Below are 6,000 nucleotides of genomic sequence, written 5' to 3'. Positions count from 1 at the left end.
TGTCTTATCCTTATTGTTTGATGATTAGGAAGAAAATTGCAATTATAGAAGCTGCATGGTGGAATATTCTTGTTGTGCATCCCTGTTATGATCAACATTTCAACAAATAATATAGAGCTGTCGTTCTTTAGTAGTACTAGAAATTATTATGGAGATTCAGCAGCTAATGTCTGGAAGAGTGACTCGGGCTTGCCATGGAGGAAAGTTTTTACTCTTTCTCTCTCTCATATTCTGTGTGCGTAGGTAGGACATCACTTCTTTCTGCAAGGGAGGATTGTATGTGGTAGAGAGTTCTATTCTCATCCACAATACCTTGGTTAACAGGACCTTCTTCTTTTTTTTCTTTTTTTTTTTTGGTATTTTGGTACTTTGGCGGTGAAGTGATGATAAAACTCTTAGAAAAATGCTGCTCTTCTTTTCAACCTAGTTGGAGGACATGTATGAAAATTCCTTTTCTTTTTGCTTATACCGCTGGCAAATATGGGGCGAATGCTGTTCTGCCTGTTGTCATCGTGTTGTTTTTACCTTTTAGGAATGCTCTACTAATTTATACGGGCAATTACTTTTCTTCTATGGAATAATGGGTAAGCCGTAAGCGGAGGGAGATGTTGCTTTGGTCACAGTAGCGTTAACTTTCAGCCTTTAGCTAAATTAAATTAGGGATAATTTCAGAAACCTCCCCTGAGGTTTCTGACAGTCTCAAGGACCTCCCCTGAAGTTCCGAAAATCCCTTATACCTCCCCTAAAACTAAGTAGATAGTTTCAGGTCCAACCCAATTGAGGTGGACAATGAATATAAAATGTGTTTCAGGAGAGAGAAAATAATCAAATTCCACCTCTGCCCTCAAGATTGTCATTAGTGAGGATGTTTATGTTGAAAATTTCAATGGAATCTAGTTCCTTTGAAATTGCAGGGGGTGTATGTGAAACTGATGGAAAAAGGTAAGGCTGTATTGCAAGAAATTGTCTTCTAGTTCATGCCAACGGCTCTCAAAGTAGTTCTTTGTGACGGTAATAAGAAACAGTAGTGTTGCTTTGGAGCTCTATATAATTGCCTACTGAAGTTGCAAGAGAAACCAGTGAATGTTGTTGGGTTGTGACTGAGGTTTCTGCAAAAGTGCTCATACAAGTAGCAAAATTCTAATCAAAATCTATTTTTTGATCACAACAAGAAGTGTCACCTATAACAGGAGCGGGCAGTTTAGAAATTTATTTATCGGATAAAATAAATTTAAACCCATTGTTGAATAAAAGACCAGCTCTTTATGGCTTTCGTCCATTATACTTACAGAGTACCCATTTTCCTTAAATACTAATTTATTTGTCGGATAACATAAAATAAACCCGTTGTTGAATAAAAGAGCCCCACTTTTCAAAGCTTTCATTCATTATAAGAACAGAGTACCCATTTTTCTTAAACAAAAATTTAGTTATTAGATATAATAAAAATTAACTCGTTGTTGAATAAAAAACCAGCTCTTTATGGCTTTTCTCCATTACAACAACATAGTACCCAAGGTCCCTTAAATAGAAATTTATTTATCGGATAAAATAAAAATAAATCCGTTGTTGAATAAAAGACCAGCTCTTTATGCCTTTCGTCCATTATACTCACAGAATACCCAAGGTGCCTTAAATAGAAATTTATTTATCGGATAAAATAAATTTAAACCCATTGAATGCCGAAATTAAAATAAAATAAAATAATAAAGATGAGTATTGATTCATAATAGTAAAGAACCAGATTCATTATCATGTGCTTCCAGTTTTGCTTATTGAATACCACATGACAGATTTTACAAAAACACAGTGTACAAGTAATAGTGCAAATGGAACTTCAGTCTTCTGTTGAGAAGCATTTTGAGTGTACAACAGCCAAATCTTTCCACTTATGCATCCAGGTTAATACAAAAAGATAAATTCGTCCAAAACATCAGATAACTAATGTTCAGATACCAAAATTAGATAACCAAGACATCTAAAAGATCCTGATATTCATCAGTAATGATCAGATATTCATGTCCTCTGATATCCAAATAACAAAAGACTCTTAATAGATTCTACTAAAAGGTGAAGCTGCTACTGACATTATGAGAATCATGAGAAACTGAAGCATTGATGTTGACATCAGTTTGTACTTGGGCACTTCCACTGGGATGTAGTGCAGCAGTATGCATTCCTGCAAATGGTTGAGGTGCTGCTGTTGAAGTTTTCCTTTTGGGGTTATATACAACAGATGGAGCAGATTTGTTGGAAGGTCGGCCTCTCTGAAATTGCAGATGAAGCATGATTAATATACAGGCATGTAAATAAGCATTAAAAGTGCAGCTATCTCTGAAAAAGGATTAAGGAACAAATACCTTTCTCTTAGTAGCATTGGTTGCTGTTTGCAGATTCAAGTCAGCATTCATTAATGGTAATTGAGTTGATGGACTTCGGTTATTGCCTTGACTAGAAACTACAATAGGCACATTGCCATCAGCATGATCCTGCACAAATCAATGGCAAGCATTAGCTCATCAGACAACAGCAACATAAGAAAAGTCTGTTTCTGAATCTAAAAGAATTGTAACCCATAGAACAGATCCTGCAAGCCCTGTATTTGCAATTCCCCTTCCTGGCTTTCCTCTAGCAAATTGAGTCCCCTGACATGAAAATTAATAACAAATTACAAGCTCGCTTAGCAATTTCAAGTCTCTCAATTAAACCACTAGACTGAACCTTGTTTGTGCTGGTGCTTGTACTCCTTTGTCTCACAGGTGCTCTTTGACATGTTCTAGTATTATGTCCAGTAGCTTTGCAGTTGCCACATCTCATAGTGGTTGACCTTTTTGCTTGAGATTGGCTTGGCTCATCAGGCCCTCTCCTTCTATTAACTCTTGGACGACCTGGAGCTCTTCTCAATGGTGGTGGAAGGACAGTTTTTGGTGTGACATCAATTAATGGAGGCCATCTCTTCTCGTGAGGAATTGGATGTATCATGCCACTATATGTCTTGAGATACATTTCTGTTGAGAAGCAAGGATCACAGTATGTCTCCAACTTCTGTCTTTTGTATACAATTCCAAGTGCAGCATGCTTGCATGGGAGTCCAGACAATTGGAAAGCTCCACAGTCACATGTCTTCTGGTTCAAACTCACTATAAATGTTCTGTCACCATCAGTAACTTCAAACAAATCCTCACTGGCCATCTGCAATGAACATCTCCTAGAATGTATTGCAATTTCCTTGAGCTTTTCTATGATGTTTTTTGGGATAGCAGACGTCCATGTGCAAGCCTTCTGGTACCTTTTGTGTAATTTCTTCATAAATTTTTTCCTCAGTCCTTCAACAAGTGTCAGTATTGGTTGGCACCTTAAGTCTCCAATCCAAGCATTGAAGGATTCCGTGAAATTGTTTGTGACATGGTCACATTTCAAATTTGTTGAGAAAACATGTCTAGCCCAAGCAGAAACTGGAATCTTGGATAAGTACCTCCATGCTTCTATATTCATGTCCTTGATTCTCTGCATTGCTTGTGTAAATCCAACTGCATCATAACTCTTAGCAGCTTGCCAAAAGAAGGTACTCAGTAACACTCCAGGGAATTGAGACTTGAAGTTCATGCAAATATGTCTGCAACAGTATCTTCCAATTGCAGATGGCAGCTGCTGTTCATATGCAATGTTCAACCCCTACATCAAAAGCAAAAAATCAGTCAGCCTTTTTTACCATATCTACACAGCAGGTTGTCCAAATTTGGCAAAGTAAAGTATTTAGTAATACCTTTTGTCTGTCACTCATGACAGTTAAGGGACAGTTGTTATCGAATGGTCCAAAAAATTCTTCAAAGAAATGAAAGAACCAGCTCCAAGTCTCTTTGTTTTCTACCTCAACAATAGCAAAAGCAATGGGAAATATGCTGTTATTACCATCCAATGCAACAGCAGCCAGCAATACTCCACCAAAACTACCTTTCAAATGACATCCATCAAATCCGACAAAGGATCTACAACCACCTAAAAATCCATCTTTCTGACTTTTAAAGCTAATAAAAAGTCTGAGGAACCTTGGTTCAACTAGTAGATTTGGTCTGTCATAATGAATCTTACAAACACTACCAGGATTATGTCGCCTAAGAAGCACAGCATATTTGGGCAGTTTACTATATGATTCTGAATGTGTGCCTTCAATCTCTTCTCTTGCCTTTTGTTTGGCTCTATACACTTGCTGTTTACTAGGATGCACACCATATTTTAGCATCTCAGCTTCAATGCCCTTTCTTGACAAGTTAGGATAGGTTCTCATCACAGCTATCAGTTTTTTGGCCATCCAGTCAGAGGTGGCCTCACGATTTTTATTATCCATCACACATGTGTGTTCAGGTGTGTATGTCTTAATCATAAATGTTACTGAATCAGCTATAGGGGACGCATGAATCCTCCATGTACATCCAGCACTATCACAGATTGCAGTACACCTGGTTTTCTCATTCTTCAGCCTTTTGATGGGAAATCCTTTTTGGATCACATAATCCTTCAGTGCTGCTCTAAAGGCATCAACATTAGTGAATAGCTGTCCCTTCTTGAATTCTATGTCCTCTCTTGGATTGTAAGTCCACATCTTGTTTCTTAGCACTTCTTTTAAAGGGTCCATTTCTTGCTCAGATTCAGAATCTGGTACAATTAGATCACCAGTTTCATTATCATCCAAGTTTTGAAAACTTTCATCACTGCTAGAATTCTCAGACAGAACCATTAGCTCATCACCTATATCATCTTCATTGTCATCATCAAATCCTTGCTTCCATGAATCATCAGAGCTCGATTCACCCCTATACCCCTCATCCTGGGAGTCAATAACATGAACATTCTGCTCATCAGCAGCCAAGGCAGAGTGTTTGTTCTGAATTTCTATGTGCTCACTCTCACCATCAATCTTTCTCAACAACATGACAGGTTGTTCAGCTGGGATAATATCCATGTTGAACACCTCTATATTTATGACTGGTTGACCTTCATACACACTGAACATATCATGGACAGCTTCATCATCATTCACATCAATGTAAGCTTCTGTTCCAGGTATTGCACATCTCATATGTACAAGAAGATTAATATTTCCAGGCAGTTCATCTAATGCCTTCTCGGCAACATCATTCAGCAGATTAAAGAAAGAGTATTTTTCAGGATTTATATTGGAAATTCGAACTTTTGTCCCTCCACAATGGAGTACAATGTCATACACATCACCAGTCACCATCCTACAACATCAGATATCACTATTTATGAACTTCAATGTATACAAACATATAATACTATGACAGAGTAACTCCCTAGACCTCATGCAAACCACTTTGTATGATTCATATAAACAGCACCATCACATATGCATGAATACACATTCTAGTTTATAACTATTATAACCAGAAATAATGAAAACATTGTCAGGTGATCATATTAATAACAAAAGCAGAAACGCAGAGCTAATGTAGGAAAATAAGAAGACATGCTCAGTTTCCACATGGTCAGTAACCTTCATCAGCCATAAGCTACGTAGTATCTAACCTTGCTTTGCTTCAGATGCTCTCAGAACACCAACAGTTCACCCTTTGCAGCAATACTTCAGCTCAATTTCCAGAACTCAATTTCTTCAAGAATTCTCCCGTTTCTCCTGGAGCTCTCAAATGCTCTTCTCATGATCAGTATGGCTCAAGAAGGTCTATTCCTCACCAAAATTAACGTTCAGTCAGCTACCATTGTCACATCAACAACCAAATGGGCGCCCATTTTTTGCGCCTTTTCTCTTAGCCCAAATTAGCAATTCATTTTATTATCAAATTCCAGTTAAGTTACTTAATCCTTTCTATTACTCATTTCACTAATTAATTCATGTTATTATCAGAATATATTACTTCAACAGCAGGGATATTTGTGTCAATTCAACGTTTTTCAAGTCATTTTGGGACCCAACAATCTGACAGGGGAGGTATAAGGGATTTTCGAAACTTCAGGGGAGGT

Source organism: Coffea eugenioides, chromosome 2, assembly GCF_003713205.1.
Source record: "Coffea eugenioides isolate CCC68of chromosome 2, Ceug_1.0, whole genome shotgun sequence".
Taxonomy (NCBI): domain Eukaryota; kingdom Viridiplantae; phylum Streptophyta; class Magnoliopsida; order Gentianales; family Rubiaceae; genus Coffea; species Coffea eugenioides.
This window is presented reverse-complemented; position numbering follows the sequence as displayed.